This window comes from Martes martes, assembly GCF_963455335.1.
Source record: "Martes martes genome assembly, chromosome: 2".
In the NCBI taxonomy this organism is placed as follows: domain Eukaryota; kingdom Metazoa; phylum Chordata; class Mammalia; order Carnivora; family Mustelidae; genus Martes; species Martes martes.
The window spans coordinates 134,910,444-134,937,968 of record NC_137889.1 but is presented as its reverse complement, the minus strand read 5'-3'; positions in this window follow the sequence as shown (position 1 = coordinate 134,937,968).

Here is a 27,525-nt window from a genome sequence, read left to right as displayed (position 1 = left end):
ATACCAATTTATGCTGAATAGAAAACATCAACTTGGTTTATCAGAGAAATTGTCAGTTATGGTAAAGAAACCATTCCCTCCTCAATTTGCTTTTTAGTGCTTTCCTGGGACTATGATGACTTATCCTCAACTCTGAAATCACCTGTGATAATTTTCTGACTCTGGTCCCTGCAGTGACCTCAAGAACTTCCCCTGCTTGGGCCCAGCTCATCTCTCAGACCCTTAGAAGTGATGTCACATTAGAGCTCATCACATTCGCCAATATGTCAGCCTGTTGTATTGGATTTTGGGGTTTTTCTGAGTACCAAAATTCAATATTTGATTACTGAGTCAATTTCCTCATGTTTGGGGAAAAGCTTCAGGTAACTAACCGATTTTATAGAAGCTGGCAAATAGTAGGAAAAAACCTTTCCCAAAGTTTATGTGTTCTCTACATTTATTTTCCCGTAGACCAAAAAGAATGCCATAAAACTAAGGCATTGGTGTTGACCACCCCAAAGGAACTCCAACAATGGTGGGCACTGTAATAAAACACAGGAAACTGGCCCAGATGTTACAAAACAACATGGTATTTGCCATTTTGATACCCTCTGAGTTTTGGTGACATGGTGCTGCTTGGTCTTCTCCTACAGAGGAGATATACCATTTACTGTTATGACCCCCTGGACCATTCCTTCTATAAAGGATGAGTTGTTTGTAGATAGTTATTCATTTAAGGTATTGAAGTTTTTGTGTCTTAAAATATTCTTGTTCTCTTGTGGAAAATCTAAGAGGAGGCAGTTGGTTTGAGCATTTGCCACGTAGTGGTATTATTGATTTCCCTGGGAATCACCTTGGCCATTGATATTGGGTTTGTGACTCTCTGTGGAATATATCAGTATGCTAAACATTTGAGAATACACTGTGTTTGTATTTCTTCATCAGAGCAAATGGCAGCATAATGATTTCATTTTGTTTCAGGAGCTATGATGATCTAATAGGTGGAGTCTCTGCTGCACTTGCTTTCATATTTTCTAGAGTGGTTTCTTCATTTGTCAGTGTAACCAGATTGCTTTATTTCTTAGTATCTGTCAAAAGGAGTGTAGAGAAGGATCAATCCCTCCTTGCTGCAATAATCCTGTAACTTCCTCTTGTGACCAATGTCTGATTCCTGTACTACTCTTCTTGAACCTGTGTCCCCAAATTAGTATTGTTCTTCCGAAGAGTTTTCTCGGATGCCACTAACTTCAGTGGCATCATGAACACTGCTGTTGGATTGCTCAAACCATTTCTGGGACTTCCCTTTGGAAACTGTCTTCAGAGGCAAAACATTAGTCACCTGAACAGTAGTTGCCTGATATCTGGAACTTTAAAATCTAACACCAGTATTGATCTCTTTGAAAAATTTGAATGGATAAGCTGTGTTTTTGTTTTTGTTGTTGTTGTTTTGTTTGTTTTGTTTTTGTTTTTGTTTTTGTTTTAAGTCAGCCTTTTGCCAGAAAGGGTAGTCCAAAGTTTTCAGCTTTTCTTTGATCATCAGCATTGTGTCCTTTTCTAGTTATTTTTTTTAAAGATTTTATTTTTATTTATTTGACACAGAGAGAGAGATCACAAGTAGGCAGAGAGGCAGGCAGAGAGAGAGGGGGAAGCTCCCTCCCTGCTGAGCAGTGAGCCCAATGTGGGGCTGAATCTCAGGACCCTGAGATCATGACCTGAGCCAAGGCAGAGGCCTAACCCATTGAGCCACCCAGGTGCTCCTCTTTTCTAGTTATTATTTCACTCACTAGTACTTGTTTCTTTTCCTCCTTGATTTTTTGTTTTTTTAATCTTTTTCTGCTAAGGATTTCTTCCATGATCCCCGAACTGGTAGTCCCACTTGTTTAAGGGAAGCTTTTATATGCCTATTTCCAGGCAAATTCTTTGATGGTTTAAATCTCCACTTGTTGTTGTCTCCTTTCTAGCCAAGACCGTTGTTACTTCTGGCTCCTGAAGTCAAAGTAGCCCAGCCACTATTACCTTGTCAATGGAAACTGTTAACTGCTTTCCTTCCCCATGATACTTACTGAGTTGGTCACAACTCTCCTGTAGTGTTGTATTTGAAAGCTGAACTTGTAGTAAGAAAAGTAATGCATAATGGTCAAGATTTTGTAGCAACCTTTTAAATGTTGTATTAGGATGTGTTTGTCTCTGTGTACGTGTATTGGCTGTATTCTCTTTTCTTGATTCTTGTCTCTCCCACCCTTTTTTTTTTTTAACCAGTCGAGTTTCTACTAATTACTGAGGCTTAATAAAAGCCTCCTAAGCCTCCTTTTCAGAAGGGGAATATTTTTGTAGAGCAGCATTTAGGAGTTCGGTTGCATGCAGAATTTGCAAGAAAAAGGAAACTCAAAGTCAGGAAGACTGATAAGTGACCCAGTCAACCTGAGTCCCTGGGCACCACACTTACTTTTTGCTTCAATAAAGTCTGCTTCAAAGCAATCTCAATCCTTCATCAAAGAGATTTCCAGAGCACTCCCAATGGGTTAACATAAATCTTACTGTTCTCACTCTTTTTTCCCTCTTCCAAGTTGCCTTTCAAAAAAAATCAGTCCTTGTGTCTCCATTTCTTTAAATCTTTTATCCTTGGGCTGCTACCACTGGCTGTATGGATTACATATCAGCAGTTAAGAATATTCCACAAAGTCCTGGCTTGTTCTCACCCTGCAGTGCTTACAGTCACCGATTGTGATGAAAGGAATTTGAAAGGCACAGCCAGGCAATCCTTAACCGGCTCAGCACATTCCCTCTCTGCAGCTTATCGCGCTGTGGATGTTCTTTTGACCAGCCATCAGTCATGTTTGAAACTTTCCCGTGATTCCTGAGATATGAATCCCTTTGATAGAAGTTAACAATACAGTGCATGCAGCATGGGCTAAGGAAAATACTTTTGACTTCAAGCTAAAGAAATGCTTTGTTCCTGCTCAGATTTTTATACTTTTTTATTGTCTCCTTTCTCCTGGGCAGCTTCCATGGCCCCCTGCCAGGGGAGTCAAGTTTGAGCACCCATGGATGCTTAAGCGGCTGCCATAACCAGGGAAGAAAGGCACCTAGAGGTATATTGAGAGGAATCAAGAGAAACAGAAAAAGAGGTGGAGCAGAGAGAGAGGGGTTAAGAAAATGAGAAGAGCATATCAAATTGAAGACAGAAGTTTTTGAAATGTTTTTGGGAGCAAGAGGTTTACTTGTGACTTGTGCCTTACCACGTGTGATTCCTTCATTGTTTTTAAAATTTAGGCTTTGCTTTAAAAAAATTTGAATTTTTGGGGTGCCTGGGTGGCTCAGTGGTTAAAGCCTCTGCCTTCAGCTTGGGTCATGATCCCAGGGTCCTGGAATCGAGCCCCACATCGGGCTCTCTGCTCAGCGGGGAGCCTGCTTCCTCCTCTCTCTCTGCTTGCTTCTCTCCGTACTTGTGATCTCTGTCAAACAAATAAATAAAATCTTTAAAAAAAATTTGAATTTTTATGTCTTGGTCAGGGTCACAGGGCAGATAACTCTGCTTTGCTGATGGGAGTTTAGCTCTGAGCTCTGGGAGTTAATATTTAAACATCGAAGAAGACAAGGAGCCCTCATAGCAATCAGGCAGACTTCATTTTCAGTTATTCTAACTGAAAGAGGAGAGAGGAGTCTTATGCAAAATTATGGGGCCCTGGACCTCCATATTATCATGCATTATTTTGAGTGGACAGGGCATTGATTGCTCAGTGTGATGGAAAGCTATTTATCAACTGAGTAATGTAACAAATAAGTACCACCTACATCTCTGGGTTGAGGGTTGGAGATGGGAAGTAAAATGTCATCCTTTCTTTTATCTTTAGCTATGGTTTGGAGGTACTTCCCTGGAGGGCTGATTTGCTCCTTCTTTCAACTGGGTTGGAATAATTCCATTAAAAGTCTTTTGCTTACTCAAGTAAAGCACCTTACCAAGTGAGTGGCATTTGGCAAAACTTACTCCCTTTTCTTGATTATTCTGGTCTATTGATCTGTGTCTCTGGAGAAATTCTGGAAGCTTCCAAGAACTCTTTTGCAGTTTAAAATATTATCTCCCTGGTGATTAACTCAAATCAGAGGCTAATAAGATGAATTCCTTCCTTGCATTGGCGATCCCAGTTCTTCCTTCATGCCTATCAATCCTCCAGCTCTCAGAGAACTTAGAAATGAAGGAGTATATTTGTCACCAGTAGGGAGCAAGGCAATGGAACAATTCAGATTGGCCAGACAGAAATAAATGCCTTTGCAGGAAAAGTAGAAGGCACACGGTTGGCTGTAGGAAATTGGAGAGAAAGAATTTTGCATGGATATGACGGAAAGGTAAACCTCATTCTGTTCAAAACCCACAGAATTATATTCATCCCATCACTGGTAAACTCTGTGAGGTCTGGATCCAAATAATCTGCCATCGGGAACAAGGAAAAAAAAATGAAAATATCTTTCTTTGTCCATTATTTAGGAAACATCATAATTGGCTTTTGAATTCCTGGAGCACATGAAGAAAGAAGGCAGTAAGCTTTTTCAGAGAGTCTACTTTCTCCTGAAGAGGAGATAGCGGAAAAATGAATGATGGGATACTTCTAATTTATAATGATAGTTTCATCTCTTCCAGATATTACTTTAGTTCTTGGATGATCGGTTCTCTCCACCCGAATCCTGATTGCTTTTTAAAGATGAAAAAGATCACAGAGGCTATATAGTCTATTTCTAGTCATTACAAGTTTGCCACTTACCCACTGCTTTGATATTAGTTTAAAATTCTTTGAATAATGAAAATTTCCGGTTTGTTTTTATTTTTGTCTTTGATCCACAGCTTAATTAACAGACACTCATAAATAAAGCTGGCTAGTTCATATCTCTTTTTAAATTTTGTTTGTGCCAAAGCCCAGATTTCAGATCTCCTCAGCTAAGTAATTTTGAGCATAACTAGTGGCTTCCTTTATTAGCAGAAACCAAATAACCAACATGAGAAATGCTGCTAATGCTTGTGTGTCTTATATAAAGAATAGACATATGGTGCTTAACAAGAAACATATAAGATGTCTTATAATATTGAAGTGAGTTATCCTTTTGTGCTTACTGTTGGGATTTGGCACTTTTTTTGTTTCTTAACTTAAGCTGTAGTTTTTAGGTATTCTGAAGCTTTGACCACTTTCATTCACATTTACAATAAGAAAAAAAAAAAACAACAACCTGGAATTCTCTCCAAAAGAAATGGCAATGTCTTATGCTACTTTATTTATTTATTTGTTTTTTTAAAAGATTATTTATTTATTTATTTGACAGAGACAGAGACAGCAGTGAAAGAGAGGGAACACAAGCAGGGGGAATGGGAGAGGGAGAAACAGGCTTCCTGCTGAGTGGGGAGCCCGCCGTGGGGCTCCATCCCAGGACCCTGAGATCGTGACCTGAGCCGAAGGCAGACGCCCAACGACTGAGCCATCCGGGCGTCCCATGCTACTTTTTTTTAGAAGGAGAATCTGATCTTTAGCAAAGAGCAAGGACAAAATCCATGTATTAATCCACCCCACTTTGTCCCAAATTTAAGATCATTGCTTCTCTCTCTGCTTCAGCATCTTCTTTCGCTAACCCTTCTTTCTTTTAGACAGGGAAAAATAAGGATGAAGGGCATAATATACGGGAGCAAAATAGAGGGTGAGATATAGTCATTCTTTAGGGGCTGGAGCCCCATCTTCTTTAGCATGTATTATAGCCTCAGGCTGTCCCATTTTGCCAAATATTTAGAACACAGCTTGAATCGAAATAATTTCATTTTGTTGATGGGATAAATGAGTAAGAAGACAGGGCTTGTGGGCAAATCTAGACCAACAGCTTCTTAAGTGTGGTTCTGTTTAACACTACCTAGATATATATCTCATTAAAATATTCTGAAAAAAAATTCTGAGTAGGAGAAAACAGTTTGAAAAATATTACCTATTATATTTGCTGTAGGGGAATCAAAACGTACATTTGTATATTAAGGAGTGTGAAAAAGTCCTGTAGGAAAAAAATCCATAGGAAGGAATAAACCCAGAGTTTTTCAAATCTCTTTGACCATGAAACTACTTTTCCTCTTTTTTGAGACTTCCTCTCAATGTCTCACAGAACTATGCTTTGATTAACATCCTGGATTGAGATAGATTGGATTAATTTAGAAAATCTTGTCTCCTTTGAGAATTAGATTCAAGACGTATTTATTCTGAATATGCACAATGTCTTCAGGTAGCACAGGAAGCCCCATTAATAAGAAAAGAAGCCAATGAAGTAAAAACCTTCATTTCCTATGAGGTCAGGAAAAAACCAGTTGAAACAAAACTCTTGATGAAATATGGGTTAGAGAGGAACCAGATACCACTTGAACTATAAATGTCTATTATGGGAAGCAATGGTCGGGCCTGCCCAGTGTGTTTGCTGTTGAAGGGTCACAGACGTAATACAATCTTACAGAGAGAAACTGTGTACTCTCTTGGAATGAATAATAATGTAGCATGGGCAAGCGGGGATAGACTGACGATTTTATGCGTCTTTGATTTTCTTCATGTTTTTCTAGAGTAAGAGTGGGCTAAAAAAAAAAAAAAAAAAAGCAGGCCCTGTAAATATTTTCTTCTTCTGTTTGTTAGGCTTGTGGAGAGCTTTACCATGAAGAGGCCAGTGGACGGTTTCCTCGGCAAGCCTCGTTGTGCCTTGTTCTGTTGTGAGTATCATTAGAACCCTTGTTTGAGACAAATGGGCTCCATCATTTCATCACCATTCAGACCTGCAGGAGGAAGATGGCACTGACGTGCGCAAGGCTCCGACATGGCAGTCACCTTCCCTTTATTTCTGTTCTCCCTTCTTTTTGGGTAATGAATCGGGGTGTCGTTAGCTGCCTGCCTCGTGTTCATCATTGTCAGTACTGGCAGGGTAACAGATAATGGCAGAGATTCAAGGCCACCCAGGGAATGAAGCCTGACAGGACTTCATTTATCACTCCCCTTTTAGGGGGTCTCTGTGGTGGAGCTAGCATCAAAGCTGTAATCGAAGCTCACCAGGTCGCACGGGGGCCAGGCAGGATTGCTCCGCCAAAAAAGCAACTTGAGCTGTCAAATCTGCTTTGTAAATGAAGTGCTTTTCTAGAGACAGTGTTGTTCATAATTGTCATTCTGTATGTAGTCCCTCAGTATCCAAGAGCTGCTCTCCATGTGCTCCCTCTCATTGCTTTCCGACAAATGAAACTTATACTATGTAGAGGAAAGGTATGCCAGAAAACGGATTTCTTTGACCTTGGGCATACTGCAGCACACTCTAGTTCTGAGGTTTATCTTTTTGCCCTCAAGGATTTGGGTTTACTTGAGCAACTCAATTATTTAGAGTAGGGGGGAATGGCCTGACTTGAGAACTGCCTCTTCCCTGGGCAGGTCTGTTTTCAAAGTGAACCTTCATCCATACGTGTCAACAACGTCCAGGTTTATGTTAAGCAGCCAGCTCAGTTCTTCATTCTCCGTTCCAGAACAATGTGTCCAAGTCTCTACTTGGATATTCCACAGGCACCTCAAATTCATGTCCCGGACGGGATATATCATCTTGACTCAAAACCTGCTTCCCATCTGTATTCTTATTCTCAAGAAATGCATCATCTTCCAGCAAGAAAAGAAGAAGAAGCATCCTAGATTCTTTGCTCATCTTTACCTTCCTCTGGAATCCAATCAAAGCTAAATTTGTTGGAACCAACTCCTGAATATCTCCAATAATCATCACGTCTTCTTCATCTCCTTGTTCCATCTGGATCTTTTCAACAGCTTTCTTACTGCTCTTCCCGCCCCCCTCCTCCATACCACAGAGAGTTTTCCAGTATGCAGAGTTGATCATGTCACTTTACTGCTCGATATTAAACAATGACTGACCATTGCCCAATGGATGGGCTCTAAACCCCTTCCTGTGCATTCTAGGCTCTTCATAATATGGTCCCTGTCTTTCTGGCCATTCTCACCTCCTGGACCCTCTGCCTTGAACTAATCATGATCTAACAATACTGAACTACCTGTCTGCCCTAGATGATGCTTGTCCTTTAATGTCTCTGTACCTTTTTGCATGCTGTTTCTTCTTCCAGGAATTTCTCCCAATACATGCCCCCTCAGCAAATCCTATTCACTATTGTTAGGGTCCGTGATCAAAGGAATGAGACTGATGCAAAGCAAAAGCCAAGCAAAGCTTTATTTTGCGCCAAGCATCGAAAATCAAACCAACTGGTAGGGGCCGTCTCTTATGAAGAGGCCACGACGATGACCCCCACGAGGCTGCTCCCCAGACGAGGCCGCTCCCAACGATGAAGAGGCGACAATGATGAGGATGACAAGCCCGATGACACAGACTTGGCTCCCCATGGTGCTGCTCCTGATGAGGCCACTCGCAGGACGAGGCTGCTCGCAGTGGCGCTGCTCCCCACGATGATTACTCTGATGACTACCATAACGGCTCTCCCAACGGCTACTCTAACTCCTCCTACTACTCCCCCCCACCAGCCTCACAGACTAACCTTTATAGAGGTGGTTGAGCCCAACCCATACACAGGTGGCCAATGGGATTTCAACTCACCACAGTAAATATATGCGCGCCCCACTGATTGATGTCTCCATCTGGCCTGGCCCACCCCTATATCCGGGGTTTGCAAGTAAGTTCCTCTGGCTAACCAGGCCCTCATATAGGCCCTCACATTTGGCTCAGTTCTCCTCCTTTGATTCTGGACAAGCCCCCAGTGTTGGGGCGGGCCAGGCTGGATGGAGACATCCAATCAGTGGGGTGCGCATATATTTACTGTGGTGAATTGAAATCCCATTGGCCACCTGTGTGTGGGCTGGGCTCAACCACCTCTATAAAGGTTAGTCTGTGAGGCTGGGTGGGGGGGAGTAGTAGGAGGAGTTAGAATAGCCATTGGGAGAGCCGTTGGGAGATCCATTTGGGTAGTCGTGGGAGTAATCGTTGTTGGGAGCAGCGCCGCCGTGAGCGGTCTCCCTGCCCAGAGCCGTGGCCCTGCTGCGAGCGGCCTCGTTGGAGTGGCCTCATCGGCGTGTGGCCTCAGGGCCGTGAGCGGCCTCGCCAGAGCGGCGTCATCCAGGGAGCGGCCTCATCCAGGGAGTGGCCTTGTCGGGAGCAGTGTCATGGGGAGCAGAGTCGTCATGGGAGCAGAGTCTGCGTCGTCGGGGTTGTCGTCCTCGTCGTTGTCGCCTCTTCGTTGTCGGGAGTGGACTCGTCTGGGGAGTGGCCTCGTCCTGGGAGCGGCCTCGTCGGGAGCAGCATCATGGGGAGCAGAGTCTGCGTTATCGGGCTTGTCGACCTTATCACCTCTTCCTCGTTGGGAGCGGCCTTGTCCGGGGAGCGGCCTCGTGGGGGTCATCGTTGTGTCCTCTTTGTAAGAGACGGCCCCTACCAGTCGGTTTGATTTTCCATGCTTAGTGCGAAATAAAGCTTTGCTTGAGTTTCACTTTGCATCAGTGTCGTTCCTTTGATCACGGACCCTAACACTATGTAGGTTTCAATGCAAGGACTTTGTTATCTGTGAGAACTTTTTCAACTTTCTTCCAGTCATTTACTTCTTGTTTTAAGGTTTTTTTTTTTTTTTATGCCTGCCTTTCCACTGTAATACAAATATTAATTATTGAGTGCTTCTAATCATTAGGTATTGTATTAGTTTCTTTACATAATTGTATTTGATTCCCAAGTTAACCTATGTGGTAGGACTATTAGACCAATTGTACAGATGATGAAACCGAGGTTCAGACTGATTTAATAGTTTCCCCAAATTCATACACCTAATAAATGGTGGTAGTGAGCTTTGACTTGAAGCTGCTGCTCTCTCCATTGTTTTATTTTATTTTATTTTTTTTTCTCCATTGTTTTAAACCGTATCTGTTCATGTCTTGAGAATAAGTTCTGTTTTCATTTTCCTAGTGCTGAACATAGTGTTTGATAGAGTACATATCCAAAAGATAGTTGCAGAATGAATGAAACTCATAAAAGTCTCCATCTATTTATACCCACAAGGTACATTATGCACATTATCTCTGTTTTTCACAACAACCTTAACTTATTTGCATTGATTTGCCCATTTTTGCAGTAGTGGAAACTGAAGCTCGAGCAGTTAAATGACTTTGCTAAGGTCATATATGAGGCAGAGTCAGTGCTCTTTTTCCCTATAGCCCACAGTCTCAACATGTCATGCTAGCTGCCAATGAGTGAGTTCTCTGGTGGCAATGAAAAAATCAATAGAAAGCCCTTCAAGGCTTTCTATAGTTTTGTTATATCCTTTCCTTCCAGCTTTCTCTAACACAACTCCGAGACCCCCATTCCCCTTCTCTGTTTGGCTAGCTTCTTCACATTCCCTCTGACACATCATGTCTGCTGTCCCTGCTCTCCAGTCTTGCTCATACTTTTTCCACTGCCTGAAGTGCCGTTCTCCCCTGCTGCACCCAGCCAAATCCATACATCTCTCAAGGACAAGCTCAAGTTCCAGCTCCTTGTGAACGATTCCCCATAGCTCCATCCTGACTGCCCTAACCAGACATAACGTTGTCTGCACCTTATATTTTGGGCTTGGTTACATAATTTAATTGTGTTGCTCTATACTGTCTTGTATCCTGTAATTACTTCAGCATCCAAAGTTTATTCCCAGGAATATTGCGAACTCCTTGACAGGAAGGGCTGTGCTATATATTTCTTTTATATTCCTTACACTGAATAGCACAATTCTAGGTGGCCCTCAATAAATATTCATTGAATTAAATCGAACATGGCGCAGACCACATTTAAACTTTCTCAAATTTCTTTTCATAAATTATATGAGCCTAGACAAGAGGATTATTGCAGGGAACCAATGGATATATTCAGTGTGCACAAGGACACATGAGATTGCAGGACTATAATGCAGGTTCTTGGACAAAGAGAAGTGAGTAAAATGGGAGTTGGAGCCAAGGGTGGAAGGAGGAAGTCTCCGCCAGATCAGAGAGGAGTGAGAATAATAGCTTGTAGCAAGAGTAGTGAAGGAGAGCTCACAACCCAGAAATATGCCTCCATAGCAGAGAGGCTGTTTCTTGAAGTTCTTAACAAGTTAAATAATTTGATGATGTGTTCTTATGTAGTCAGGAGATTTGCTAACCAAGTATCTTGCTGGGTCAGCAAAATAACACTGCTCTCCTTAATTTCTGCACAGGTGGAATGCAGTGTTCGCAGAGTTTTATTAATAAAAAACACTTCTGTTTCTTCGTACTGTTCTCCCTCCCAATTTTCTCTCCCCCCGTCTCTCTCTTACACACACACACATTCACACACTCACACTTACACACTCACACAGATATGCATTCTCTCTTTCAATTGGATAGTCCTCCCTGAGTGTTTGGGATGAGAATATCCTCTCCCAAGTGACTAGATTTTTGAAGGATTTTGTGATTTTTGTTTTTAAATTTTCATCTTGGATTTATATGTTGGAGATATGAAGGATGGAGGAAGCTCATGGGTGGAATTTGACTCATTCTGGGTGACATGACTCTAAAACTATCGTTCAAACAAAAAATGACATCATATCAAACCATTCACATCTTTGATGTATCCCTGGGAGTATTTTGATATCTTTATTTTTTAAATCTCTGGGATTTTTTTTCTCCTTACCTCATTCTTGCACTTGAAGCTTCTGGAGTATTGCCAGGAACAGTTTCCTAAACAGTACTGAGAAGATAGAAACCTAACATTCCGGAAGCACAGACTGGGATTAAATGGCAACTTCAGGGACTGTTTTGTCCATTTCCTTGCTTTCTACGAGGAGAGAAATCATAAAACATTTCTGTCTACTTGATTGTAATTGAAAATTCTTAAATATCTCCAGGGAAAAACACGCTCCTAACTCACTAGGAAATAGTTTCTGATGTCCCATAAATGCTATCAAATATCAAGAAAATGCTCTATGAGGAAATGTTTTTCTACCTGCATCTACCTGTCCTTCCTTTCCCTTCTTTTTTTTTCATTCTCAGTGCTTAATCGTGAAAGCACTGGTTAGTTTATATTTGAAAACTCTCTGATTCCACTAAGGAAATAGTTTTATGGATGTAACAGACACTGTTGGCTGGCTGGCCCGTCTCAGATCCACATACCTCCATCTCCCAGCTAAGTGTGGCCACATGACAAGGTTCTGGCCCATGAGTGTAAACAGAGGACACTATTTACAGACTTACAGAAGGTAATTACATTTGTGTTATTCAAGCTGCTAAATTTGTAACAACTTGTTATAGCAGTAGTAGGAAATGAATACACTGGGTTTGCTTGTTTTCCTACTTAAACTCTATTCCATATGACTCCTCAGCATCTCCCTCTTGTCCCCACTTATTCCTTCTTATTAATCTTTTGGAACTTCAGACAATAAAGTAGAAATAGGCACTTAAATTCTTGTTTCTTTGTGTAATTGCTCTCAGGTTCTTATTCCATGTAGCCGTTGTCACTGTGAAGATGGCGCTATGGAGCCCATTTAAGTCACATCCCTCATCGCTTTGAACTTGGATTACTGTAGGAAACTTCCTGGGTGTTCTCCATACTGTACTTCATCTGTCTCGCTAGATACAAATGATTTTTAGCATGTGCCACTTTGGTCAAGGCAATCCTTGATCAAGTATCTACACTGGCTTTCCATTTCCTAATAAATTGAGACTCAGTCTTCTTTTTAGCTTTCATAGTCTAATTAAGCTTTGAATTCTAACCAGAGCTTAAACTTTCTGCTTGATTGGGTTACTCTCTTCTCTCTCACATCTCCCATGTCTTAACAAACACTTGTCCAGACTGGACTGAGCTTCCCTCATCTCTGTTTCTTTTTCCTTCCATTTCCTCTTCCCCCCTCCCCTTCCCTTTCGTTCTTCTCTATTCTTTTCCTTCCCTTTCCTTTCCTTCCTCTCATTCTCACTTCCTCTCTCTTTCTCTCTCTTTTTCTTTCTTTCTCCACCCTCTCCCTACCTCTCTGACTTTCCCTCACCTGATCACTGGACTTTAGTTGGTACCACCTATGTGGTTTTCTTTGTGAATTGAATATTATATCCCATAGTTCCTTTTGCCTATGATTTAAGGCACAGCACAATGTTATAATGCAAATGCATTTATACTTAGTCAACCCCATTCTCTACTTCCTTCTGTATTCCTCCCTCATTACCATGTAACCAATGCCAAAAAGTCCCTAAAGAGCTAGTTGTGGATAGGGAGATTTAGAAGCTGTTAATGGGAGATACCTGGGTGGCTCAGTCAATTAAGCATCTGCCTTTGGCTCAGGTCATGATCTCAGCGTCCTGGGACGGAGCCCAACATCAGACTCCATGCTTGGCAGGGAGTGTGCTTCTCCCTCTGCCTCTCCCCCAACTTGTGCTCACTTACTCTTGTGCCCTCTCTTTCTCTCTCAAATAAATAAATAAAACCTTAAAAAAAATAGAAGCTATTAATGGGACCGATCTGAAACCTGGATTCAATCAGGATTGTGTCCTACATGCCTAATAAATCATCTCTGGAAGTGCTTGGCAAATATTGGAATTTTATTTGGCTATTTGATTGACCGAACAGTCTTTTTATTATTTATTTATTTATTTTTAAAGATTTTATTTATTTATTTGACAGACAGAGATCACAAGTAGGCAGAGAGGCAGGCGGGGGCGGGGAGCAGGCTCCTCGCCGAGCAGAAAGCCCGATGCGGGGCTCGATCCCAGGACCCTGGGATCATGACCTGAGCCAAAGGCAGAGGGTTTAACCCACTGAGCGACCCAGGTGCCCCCCGAACAGTCTTTTTAGAATACTCCCATAGTCGTCCTCATCACATCTACCTTTAAGTATGTAAGCATCATCAGCATTATCTAAACGTTCCAGTATTTTTTTTAAAAATATAACCCACATACTGGGTCTGAAACTTCCAGCTTGCTGGGAGTCATCTGTTTTGATATTTAAATAAAATTTGGCTTATGTCCCCATCCTAGTGGGAAACTCAATGTAACTTCCATTATCTCTGGGATTTTAGGGAAGTGACATTTTTTGTAATTGCTTCTGGCTGTGAGTTCCTACTTTGATTCCCTATTTGATTTCCCATCTGCATTTTGCCCTCTTGGATACTGTGTTTTTCCCCTGCACAATGTTATCCTGCTGCATATTGCTTTCATCCAATGTGTTTTCTCCCCAAAGTCCCACCAACTTAAGATGCTATGTATTGCAGACTTTGCTGAAAATTTTGGGGTTGATAGTAGTTGATCTGGAGGGTCAGGGGGTCTGTGTTCATTATTTCTACTAAAACAGGAATTAGACATTCCTGTTCTACCCTTCAGATGGACCTACCTTAAGAATTACTGGTCGTTTCTTTTACTATGTCAGGGGCACCCCTTTCTTCTTCAGTTTCTTCTCTCTCCTCCTAGATTGTGATTCTTGTCCATTTCTGGGGGAAACCATTTAGATATTCTTTTGTCTTTTCTTAGGAGATTCAAGCCAAGCCCGTGGGCTTCAAGTTTATCACCAAACCCATCTATTTAGGTATGTTCCAAAACAGAGATGGTTTTTCCCTTGAGAAAAGTTCTGCTAGAAATGCATGAATTTTTTTTCTCTTTTACTATGAATGGAGAACATAAATCAGAATTAATTGTGAAAGCTGTAAAGTGTTGCTACTCCAGTCTTTGGATTTGGGGACTGTGGGTGATTCTTTCTTTCTTTCTCTCTCTCTCTTTTTTTTTTCAGAACTTTTTATTTTCAAAACTTTCTGTAATGAATATGTGTTTCTTAGCAACTAGAAAAAAGGAGATGAATCACTTTGATCAAAACAAATAAAAATAACAGGAACATTATTAAAATCGATCAATTTATAGGTACTTATTTACATTTTGGAATATTTATGTGCCCTTTAGTTTTAGAATCTAAACTAAAAAAAAAAAAAAAAACAAAAAACTTCTAAAAGAGGATACTTTTTAAGGGAGCTCCTTACAAGAGCCTAATACACTGTGGGTCTCTGATAAATGTGAAATGATATCTACTTGATTCACTTCTTCAGCTGACATATTGGCACTGCTTCAAGACATTAAACCATTTTATGGGGAAACTTGATGGGTACAAGTTATTGCCCCATTATCAGTGTAAGACATAGAATAAAATATCCTTCAGTTGGGCCCGTGGGAATGAGGCCTGTAAAGCAAGAATAACTTTGAAGAGAAGGAAGTAAAGTGATCAAAATGGACACCAAAGTATCAAAGGCACACAAATATTAGAGAAAGATATGAGGAGACACAGGAAAATAATGACAATGGAACACGGGCCTTTTTGGCCAAAAAAAATTTTTTTTTCTATTTCGTCCCTGCTGCTATCACTTTACTAAATCAACAATTCAGTTTGGGCCAGCTGTTGTGGTGATAAAGCTTTAAATAAGGATATTGAAATAACCGAGACAAATGATAGCGTCATCCTTTACCATAATATATTTTCATAATGTCTAACAGTCCCTCATTTAATCAAGAGATTGGCAGAACAGGGAACAAGTTGATAATTTGCAGTTGGGATGTAATAAAAATGTTATAATTCATAGATGAGACACCCAGACTGCATTATGTATTATGAGTTTAACTTGACTTATAACTCTTTCTGGAATTTAAACTGTCATATCCAACCATATGCGTTGACTTTTATAGTGATTTAATGAGTTGTTTGGTGAAAATAAATGTTGACAAAGTTACAAAATTTTCTTTCTTTCTTCCTTCCTCCCACACCGCCCCCCCCCCCCAAGCTTGTTGCTTTCTCTTTGGATACTAGAGCTGGCTGCTTTATAATAATCTAAGAGTTTCTCTTTCCTCATCATCTATAGATAGGATCTTGGCCTTGGATAGGTCTTTCCTGCTTGATCTTGGTGGATGAATCATGACAAAGAGAACCTAACAGAATGTGGTGATTAACCTCTGGTGCAGCAGCAAGATAATGTGTAAGTTTGGCAATAACAATCCCTTATATCTGAAGGGTCAGCTGAGTCCCCAGGAAAGAGTCTCATCTTCAGGATGTGGTTTGGTTTTAGCTAACTGAGGCCCCTTTGCTGAGGGGCTGTGTTGCAGCAATTTGGGTAGCTGGTCATGATGCTGGATTTAAAGGGTGAATGATTATCTTGTAAGAAACAAAACAAAACAAAACAACCAACCAAGCTTAAATCCTATGGAATCTCAACGGAGAATCTCAGCTATTGGATTGATGCTGTGGATTCTGAAAGAAATGAAATAATGCCAAATCGTAGTAGGAGCAGCATAGCAAAGAATCTTATCAAATGAGCTGTAATTTGAGCAGGCACACATTATACACTCATTAAGAAAAGTGAGGAACAACTAATTGGCTTATTATGTACTCTTTAATTGGTTCAACTAACTTTTAGTTACGGCAGTAGGGAATAAATGGGGAATCCTGTTTTGGGATTTGGCTAGGCCAGAGAGACCTCATGAAATTTCCCTACATGAGAAAAATGATTAGATGCACCACCATTTAACAAACATAATAAGGAAATAACCCATAATCTATTAAGGGCTGCCTAACTATCCTGACTGTGTGGTCAATGAGCCGGCATGAACTGAAAACACCCTGGGAATAAAGTGATCTGATGTGTGGGAGGGAACGAACTCCTTTAGGGTACCTAGTACCCTGAAGAGAGATTTACTCTCTTGTCCTACAAAAAGCCATTTACCTCGCAAGGGTGACATTTTTCTTACCCATGAATTTCACCCCAGCTGCTACTGTTATCTGCATGTTTAGAGGGAAGTGGAAATTTGAGGTAATTACCTAGATCATATGGACCCCTGAAACACTTTCTCTTCAGTTACCTAGATATTTCAGTTAAATGGTTTTTGATCTCAGTGAGGACTACCTTAAGTTTGCATTTCACTTTGAATATGGGGACTAGACTATGTCAAAGGAGGGAAATATATTAAAGTCGTAGAAGGGAAAGTTTTCCAAAATGTTTGAGATAACCCATAATGCCAAAGAAAATTTGCTTGTGATGTACAGCTCCATGATAATTGATGCATTTTTATCTTTTGGTACTCATTATTTAAGCCCAGGTTTTAATATTTAGATAAATAAACAATAAATAATGGCTATAAGTAAATAAAAATGGGTTATTATCTGAAAGCAAAAAAAATGGAGTTTCATATTTTTAGCATGAAACCCTGATCACTTCGCACCGTGTCCATTGCTAATACCTGTTGAAGGAACCATCATCTCGCACTTGGATGTTTGCAGGTCTCTCAACTGGTCTCCCTCGTCCACCCTTGATTTGGCTGCTGTGCTTCTACTTTCCACACAGTGGCTGTAGTTTTCGTATGAAATGCAAGTCAGTTTTGTCATTTTCCCTAAAACCTCTCCATGGCTTCCTATCTCACTCAGTGCAAACACAGTGGTCCTCACTATGGCCAAAGGCTGTGTGAGGTGGGTCTCCAGCAACCTCTTTGCCATCTTCTTGAGTTGTTGTTGCTGTTCTGAACACACTGGCTTCCTGTTCATTCCCTGACCACATGAAGCACTCTCTTCCCTTGTGGTCTTTGTCCTTTCTGTTTCTTCCTCCTGGAATATTTTTGCTCTACCATCTGCATGGCTCATTTGCTCCAGAATCTCTGCACAAATGGCCTCTTATGAGAGAAGACTTTTGTGACCATTCTTTATAAAATAAACGATACTCTCAATACCCCTTCCTTTTCCGTATTCTTTTTCATAGGATTATTATCACTTAATATTTCCTGTATTTATCTCTTGCTTTTTTTATTGTTAGGCTCCCATTGTCTCTAGACATATGTACAAGGGCAGAGACTGTTTTTTGTTTACTTTTTGTAACATATATGGATTTGCAAGATGGCCACAAGAGCTCTTCTCTTCTCAGAATGTGACATTGACACTCCTCCATCGAGAGATGTGTGGGTCTATGCTTCTTCTCCTTGAATCTTGGCAGGCCTGTGGCTATTGGCAAAAGTGATGCTATGTGATTTTCTAAGGCTAACTCATAAGAGGCAATATGGCTTCCTCCCGGTCCTTTGGGATTCTCAGTCTTGGAACCATGCAGCCATGCTGTGAGGAAAGCCAGACTACAAGAATAAGCTATGTTTAACTGATACAGTGACTTCCCCAGCTGAGGTCCAGAATTAACTGCCACCATGTCACTGAGGGAAGCCTTTGTGTTGACTCCAGGCTCAAGTCACCATCTGACTCAAACTGTTTCAGAGACCCCAAGAGACAACTGCCTAGGTTACCCTAGTCAACCTTTAGAACTATGTGGCTCAATAGTAAAACAACTGCTATTTTTAAGCCACTATATTTTGGATATCTCATTTTGCAGTGATGACATCCAGAGCATTGCTATGTCCCCCAGAGTCTAGAAGAGTAATGGAAAGATACTTCCTTAATGAATATTTTCTGATTAGCCAAATGATGCAGAACTCTGGAGGTGAAAGCGTACTGGTTTCTTGCTGGAGACTTCTTCCAGTCGTTTATAACTGAATGGTAACTCTTGACTAATTGATGTACATACTGTGCACCCTCTGGTATGTTTGGAAATTTCAGGTTAGCCATCTCCTTTGAATTTTTAAATACATAAATAAAAGAGTAGACAACTCACAAGACTTGAATAAGGGAAGGTAAACTGAATAGGAGACTTAAACAAATTGTCTTTTTTCAGCTTTTTTTTTTTTTTCGGTCATTTCATTATATGTGAACCTCTTCAACAGAGAGAATGAGAGTAAGTCTAGAGAAAAGGCTTTCACGAGCATGAAGCTAAGGTCTTTGTATTACCCGTTGATTGCTATTAGCCTTGCTGTATTACTTCCCAGTTGTCATTGCTGATGGGGACTCACCCAGGGAATCGAAGAGCTCCAGTCCAGTTTACATTTTATATTATTACTATAGTCGAATTTCAGACAAAAGCAAAACCAAGGCAAAAAGATAAAAAGAAAAAAGGAAACTAGTTTTCAAAATCACTGTAACTTGCATGAAGTAATATTGTTTTAAGATAGGTTCCTTTTCGAAAAGAAAGACCCGTGCGTGACACGTGGGACTATATTGTTTTCCTCTTCCCAACTCGGTGTCGAAGCAATGGGGTGTTCTCAGATGTAACCCTTAAAAATGTCACCCATGTCCAATCTTAAAAGTCACCCAAACTGACTTAGTCACTTGACTTGAGACACAAAGAAGTCAAGCTTCAGTCTCGGGACAGTTTCAAAGAGGTCTAGGAATGGCCTTTCTTTCTTCATTCTTTCATGCAGAGCTGCTCCTCTCCTGGCAGGACTCTGTATGACAGACAACATCCCTGTCACTCAGCTCCCGGTTCAGACGTGTGACTTGGGCCTCGTGCAGATGAGGTAAATGGCCAGGGCCAGCCGCAGTTCTTTTTCTTCCAAAACATGCAGGAGAAACGCAGGAAAAGGCCGCCTCATTTACCCTCTCATCCTGAAATGTACAAATCGACCGTCTCTGCTTGGCTCAAAGAGGAAACCTGAATGCTGAGGGCTACCCCAGGGCAGGGAAAGCAGAGCCTCACTAACGCTTTTCAAATCTCCTGCCGCTTTCTCCACTTGGGCTCTGGGGAGAGTGGAGCCCTTCGGGCAGGGCTCCCCACGTGTTCTGTGGGCCTCTGTCTCTCTGATCTGGATGGTGTTCTCTTACTCCTAGAGGCTGACAGCAAGTTTGCAAAACAGCATGAATGAGTAAAGTCGCATTAGGGGCTTAGTGTGGGCGTAGGGTGGAACACAGGAGTCAGAGTCTAAGAGCTGGCTCTCAGAGGCAGTGCCTTGCTGGAGCCGGGGGTGAGTGGCACTTAGACCCCTGCTGAGGGATCCCAGCTGGCTGCCAGGGACCTGAGACAAACCTTGTCTACCAAGCCCCGCATTGTTTTTGTTTCGGGTCCTGAGTTTTTATTTTATTAAAAAAACTTTTTTTTTTTTTTAAAGTTTTATTTATTTATTTATTTGTCAGATGGGGAGAAAGAGAGAGAGCACGAGCAGGGGGAGCAGCATAGGGAGAGGGAGAAGCAGACTCCCCGCTGAACAAGGCGCTGGATTTGAACTTGATCCCAGGACCCTGGGACCATGACATGAGCTGAAGGCAGGTGCTTAACCAACTGAGCCACCCATGCGGCCTGCAATTCTTTTTGTTTTAAGCTACTAAGTTTTGGGGTAGTTTGTAACGCCATAGTGAATATTGGACCGCCATTCCCGGTCTTGCCTCCCAGAGGAAAGCACATTTGATTACTTCTCTTTTTGGTATCTTCTTGTGGATACTGACAAATAGCTGAAGAAATTTTCTGTTTTGTGATTTATTAATTATAGACATGGTATCTTGATTTTATCCTATGGTGAGTATATATTGCTAAGTTAGAATTTTATTTTAATTAGTGTTTTTGTTTGTTTTTAAGGCAAAGAGGATGATCAGGCTTACAGTGGAAGAGCACGATATGGTCCCATTCCCTTCACCCTTAATTTCTGCTTCCCAGAGCCAACAATTTCCAATGCTTTTAGCTCTTATCTTGGTATTAACCTTTGAATTTCTCCGTAACATACTTACATTGCAATTTTTTGATCTTTACATTTTACACATTATCTATTGACTTCCTACTATGGAAGCTAAGTTTCAGCTTTCTTAAATGGCACACCCTTCTACTACCCACGTCCTGCTATGCACACTTTCATTTCTTTGTACTCTCAGTGGAATTATTATAATTTTGGTGTAAATCGGTATTTGGTGTCTACATTACTATGACTTTATAAATATCATTCACAGCTGGGCTACATATGTACTTTAGTTACATTTCTTTAACAATCGCTTCCTCCCCTAGAGTTAATAATTATTCCAATTTTTCTTCTGCTCAGCTTTTTTTGGTACCTGTTAACACTTCCAGTCTGAAATGAAGTGTTTGTGAATGTAACTAAATGTATACTCATATTGAAGTAAATGAATGCATGTCTCTCTATCAAAAAAAAAAAACTATATGAGCTTGTCTTATATAAGCGATATAAGACAATTATATCAGTTCTGATTTTTTTAGACTGGGAGACATCCTTCCTTAGAGCCCTCTGGCTTCCTGTTCAACCCCGGACTGGATGCTAACATTGCTCCAGGGCTGTTCCCCTGGGGTTTTCTTATCTTGGGAATTCCTTTCACTTCTCCTCTGGGTTGGATTAATTGTCTATTCCTGTGTAACAAATCATTCCAAAATTTAGCAGCTTAAAACAATAAGCATGTATTTTCTCACAGTTTCGGTGGGTCAAGAATCTGGGAAGAGCTTAGCTGGAAAGTTCTGGTTCAGGGTTTCTCAAGAGTCTGCAATTAGCTGAAGCTTGACTGGTGTGGGAGAATCAGCTTCTAAACTTACTCTTGTGGCTCTTGCAGGAAGATCCGATCTCTCACTGAAAGGACCTCTTTATGGGATGCTCACCTCATGGCAGCTGGCTTCCCCCAAAGTGAGTGACTTGAGAAAGAGTGCAAGAGAGCAACCGAAATGGAAATCTCAGTGTCCCTCATAAACTAATCTCAGAAGTGGCAGATTGTTACTTCTGCCATTTTCTATTGGTCACACAGACTAATCCTTGTCAAGCATGTGAGGGAACTGTACAAGGGTGTGAGTCCCAGGAGGAGGGGCTCATTTAGAAGATGGGCTATAAATCTTTCATCCTGGATTCCATGTTTTTTCTCTTTGGTTGACTAATTCCTTTTTGTGCATTACATTTTCTTTTCTTTTTTTTTTTTAAAGATCTTATTTATTTGTTTGTGAGAGAGAGAGAGAGATTGAGCAGGGGGAGAAAGAGGGGTAGTGGGAGAGACAGAGATGCAGACCGGGGAGCCTGATGCAGGGCTTGAGACCAGGACCCTGACATCTTGACCTGAGCCCAAGTCAGACCTTAACCGACTAAACCACCCAGGTGCCCTGCATTACATTTTCTAGTAGCATCTTGAAAAAGGTTGGCTGGGAAGTAATCTTTTTCAGCCTTTGCATTTGTGAACATATCTTTAATCTACTCTCATCCCTGAACAAAGGTTTGGGTTTAGAATTCTAGGCTGATATTATTTTTCTTCAGAATTCTGAAGGCATTGTTCCGTTATCATCATCATGTAGTTTTCTGAGTTATTATTGTCAGTTCAAGCCATTCTGAATCTCCATTGTCATTATTCCTTGTTCTTTTGTTCTAACAACTTTGAGACTCTTCTCTTTATCCTTTGTATTCTGGATCTTCATATCCAGGTGTGTGTGTATTTTTCTTCTTCATATATCAAGCTTCCTTCTGGAGTTTGCCTGGGCTTCGCCTCTTGGTAAATCGCCAGCTAGAAAGAGATATCACCTGCTTGTGCCAGCTAAGAGAGGGGACCTAGGAATAGGGATTTAATTGTTTCTGAGACAGACTTTTTCCTGGCTATGTGACAGACTCTTTTATTTGAGGAGCTTGAGCTCTTTAATTCTGTGAAGTTTTTATTTTTATTTATTTGATGATTTTCTCAGGTTTCTTTTTTGGGGGTCAAATTTATTGCTTATTTAATGTGTATTGCTTCTCTGGTTTTCTTCGTTTTTTTTTTTCTATTTTTCTATCAATTTTTCTTTGATCTACTTTTTGAAGGATTTCCTCAACTGTATCTTCCAAAACTTTTATTGATTTTTAAATTTCTGCTTTGATATTTTTAACTTTCAAGGAGTCCTTTGTTGTTTGATGAAGGTTTCTTTCTTTTTTCTTTTTCTTTTTTCAAATTTTTTGCACTTTAATTCTACCGTTATCATTTGGTCTATTTTTTTCCTCATTGGATGATTTCTGAAAATGTTTAGCTCAGTAATGCTGGATGTCTCTTAACACTGAAGAGTGATGCATCAATAGCGGATTGGAACAGTGTGCAGGGGCAGGCCTTGTCAAAATGTGGGCTTTAATTTAGGGTAATTGGTTGGTATTGTTTCATTGATGGATATCCCAACTATCAGGATTTATAGGTCTTTTTTTCTTGGGTTGTTTGATTTCCTCAGAGAAAAATTGCCCAATCTTTTGCTTTGGATGTGCATGTTGGGGAGTGGATAACAAACTAGGCTGCCAGGATTTTAAAAGTCAAATGGGGCCAAGGCAATTGGGATCTCATTGCACCTTATGCATGATTTCACCCAGTTTTCTTATTTTAGTAGGGTGTTTCTCAGCTCTGGCTGACACCCTGAGTCTGGAGCTTGTCTGGCTTTGCCTCTCAGTACATTTATTTACTTTATTTGCTTTTGTAGCAAATAAAGCAAATAAAAACTATGGAAAGATTATGGAAAAGCATAAAAGAGATAGTCACCAGAGGTAAGAAAGGAGACCTAGGAGTAGGGACTTAAGTGCTTCCTAGACAGGCTTTCAACCAACACTGCTTTGGTTCAGACTCACCCTTCCTCTAGCCTTCTCCTTTGGGGGAATGTGTTGCTTTGCCATAATAGCATGTAAAGGGCCATTTATTAAAATGGCGGCCGGGGAGGGGGGTAGTTCTGAAAGGTCAAAAGAATTTTTATAATAAAATAAGATATTATTTGCCCTTTTCATTCACATTCTTCTATGAAAATACAGAAAAATTTTCCAGAGGCAACGTGATGTATGATATCACAACAGATTGAATGCAGGAGCAGATAAGAGAATCTAGCTGACTTCTGTGAAGCCCAGACATGACAGAGATTTGTAAAAATGTGCAATAAAGCCATTCTTCTCACTGTGTTTTTTGTTTTGGGATACATAATTATCTTTCACAAAATATGTTATTTTTGTTAATATGTGCTGGTTTTACTATTATTATTTAAATAAATTAATAAGTAAGTACCAGCTTTATAGTAAATATATCTGTATCTATATTTATACATATAATACCAACATGAACAAAAGTTCTTCCAAGTCTTCAATAATTTTTTATAGTGTGAAAGTGTCTTGAGACCCAAAAGTCTGAGATTACTGCATTAGAATAATACTCCTGGGTTCTTCCTTCTGCCTCCTTTGCTTCTCCCAAGGCAACAAGAGTGACTTAATTGTACGGTAGGGGAAACGTAGGCAAACAGTCTTTTCCTCTTTCCTTTCTTTTAGGTGATCCTAAAATCTAAAATCTTAAATTTAAAGTTTGCTCATGTTTAGAATGTGTTTCTCATTGGCTTTCAGCCATAGGTCAGCTTAGGGCCTGCTGGTTTACCCTGTGGTGGGGCTGGAATTGGCACTTCATTGCCTATGATTATGATTGGGCAGATCTTGTTCAGGATTGGAGTTAACTCATTCATCTGATTCAGGCAGAATAGCCTGTATTTTCTAATAAGAGCTTTATCAGTAATAAAAGAGACATTTAAAAAAACCTTTAAGTTTTGAAGTCATTTTTAGACTTATGGCCAGGTTGCCAAAATAGTAGAGAGTTCCCATATACCCTTGGTCAAGCTTCCCCCGGCGTTAATGTTTTATTAACCATGGTACAAAGATAGAGAGCAGGAGATTCACAGCACAATACAGTAAACCAATCCACAGACCTTATTTGAATTTCATCAGCTTTTCCACACATCCTTCTGGTCCAGGATCCAATCCAGGAGTCTCCTTTAAAGGTGACATTTTGATCTTCAATTGTCTGGCTCCCACATCTAGGTCCTAAATGATTATCTACTCCAACGAAAAAGATTGGAGTTTAATTTATCAGTCAGCCTTGTCTCCCAGCACTTCCAAATCTTGACTCTTTCTGGAATCCTGTGGTGTGAAGAGATAGTACTTTTTGTCTTTACCCCATATTCTCCACTATGGTACTTTCCAGCCCTTTCTCTTTAACTAAGTCAGTTACCACAAGGTCACCTCTTTTCTAGTTTCCAGAGCTATACTGATACTTCTTTTCTGCTCTTCTCCGCTATCTTGTTTTCTGCGATTTGCTTGCTGGGAGACTTGCCCTCTCTCTTCTCAATCTAGGGTCAGTTGCCAAGCCCTTACCCGTGCTCTGAAAACATAAGAGTTAATATATTTTTATTCCTTTAATATTAATATTCGTTGGGTTTTAGGAAGGAGCAGAGATAAAAGGCTTAATCTCCTTGTTTAATTAGAAATCTGACCCCTGATATATAATCCCCAATTTTTATATTTTTACTCTTCAATTGAAAACCTTATTCAATACTTTTAATGACTACTGTGCTTAACTGAAGCTTAGTAGCCACTTTTAAAGCAAATAAAGACTATGGAAAGATTATGGAAAAACTGGGTAACTTTTTAACTAACTTTACTGATATACCTGTTTATGGTAATCAGGCACATGTTGGCCTCGATTAGAATGTCTTTTGTAGCTGACCTTGAATTGCTTGGCTTGGAATCAAAAGCCATGCCCTGGGATTTGCTTTATCCTTTAGGTTTGGCTGGTGTCATGGTGCCTCCAGCTACTCACTGCTCCATTGATGACGGGTCTCTCCTGGTCTCCTCCTCTTCCAGGTTCTGAAAAGGAAAAATTGCCGAAGGAAGAAAGTATTTTATCTCTGGTTCCCAGCTCCCAATTTCCTTCTATCATGTTCTCACACTCAGCTGAAAAGGAGGAGTGAGATTATGGCTGTGCAATACTTTTCTATAAAGTGTTCGACTGTCCTTGATTACTTTTCCTTGAATTCAAAAGAAATCAGTTTCTTTACACTTTGCAGTATTTATAGGAAGAGTAAAGCATTCTGTCCCCATTACTTGTTTTAGAATTTCACCTTGGTATATATCTGTTCATTGTCTTTATACTTTTGCTCTGTATTTCTGTATCCATAAATAATGTGTTATATTATTTGTTGTGTATTTAGAAGTTGAGTCCATTATTTCCTGTTGGGACAGAAGGTGAGGGACGGGAAAGGCATTGGAGAAGAGAGTGTAGGGGACAGTATCTTTGACAGCAATGCTTTTTCTTAATAGAGAAAGGTTTAGAGCACATATGACAAAATATTAATGTTCTTTTTGAGTGGCAGGAAGGATGTTTATGTCATTTGTACTAAGCATTTTTAAAATAAATTTTCCCAAATTTTGAAATAACTGTTTTTAGCAGGTAGATATAGCTTGATGTTAATAGGAATAATAGTGATTACTTGGTCTTCTATCATCTGAGAATGAGTCATTTTCCATAAGTGAAATGATGCTATCCAACTGAGGTGGAACTTCTAGGTGTGTTATCCAAATTTCCCAGGCTACATCTACCTTGGTAAAGGAGGCTAAAACAATAGTCACAGAGCAATGTTTCTGTGTATCTGTTCTCACTTGGTCCACAGAAAGTTCCACTCTCTCAGATTTGGTGACCTAGTCTAAAGGTCTTTAAGAAATCTCTGTCCTGTAACCTTCAGAAACATCTTCCCTCCTGACTCCCTGTAGTGATGACTCCAGTCACTGTGGATGCCACACTCAGCTATGACACCGGTGCCTACCCCAAGTACCGCAGCTGCCGATGTTCTTGTTACTCAATGGCTGGCAATGAGGATACTGACCTCGATGTCCTTGATATGTAGGGCTTTGAAGCTGTCACCCTCCATGGAGATAATGTGAACAGAGCTGCTGCCCCTTGGCCTCCACTAGTGCCAAGGTTGCTGCTATGTCACAGTCTGGAGGTCACATGGAAGCTTCAGAGAGAGAAGTATTTCGGTTCCTTTGGGTGCAACCTGCCACGGGTAGGGCTGGAGGAAAGTCTGAGTGACAGTCCCATGCTATGTTCTCATTCACGTCTTCCTTCCAAGCCAGGCCATTGACACTATCCTGAGGATGAGTTCTTTCCTGGGAAAGACATTGGTCATCATTAAATGAGATCACTGGTGAGCCTGCATCACTAGTCCTTTTGCAATGTCCAGATAGACTAAATTTGAGGAGAACATATTCAGATTCAAGCTGGGACCCTGTTATAAGTTCTGAAGCACTCATGCATATTTTAAAAAGTTTTAATATTAATTCCAGTTAGTGTAATATTAGTGTAATATGACTTTCAGGTGTACAATATTAGTGATTCCATGCTTCCATACAACACCTGGTGCTCAACACCAGTGTCCTTCTTAATCTTCACCACCTATTTCATCCATCCCCCTACCCACCTCCTTTCTGGTACCCAGCAGTTAAGAGTCTGTTTCTTGATTTATTGTGCTCTCTCTCACTTTCTCTTTGCTTGTTTGTTTTGTTTCTTAAATTCCACATGTGAGTGAGATCATATGGTATTTGTCTTTCTCCAACTGACTTATTTTGCTTAGCATAATACTCTCTACCTCCATCCACATTGTTGCAAGTGGCAAGATTTCATTCTTTTTTTATGGCCAAGTAATATTCCATTGTGTATATATACACCACCTCTTCTTTATCTGTTCATCATTTGATGGACGCTTGGACTGTGGAACATTTCTATTTTTAAAAACATGATATAAAAAGGAACTTCTCGTAATGTGGATTATTTGCCTTCCTCACTTTAGAAATTATTTTTTATAAATCTAATGTAGGCAACAGTGAAAAGAAGGTACTCCTCAGTCCCTGGGAATTATCTATAAAATCGAAGCATAGTAATGACATTGGATATATGCAAAACATGACT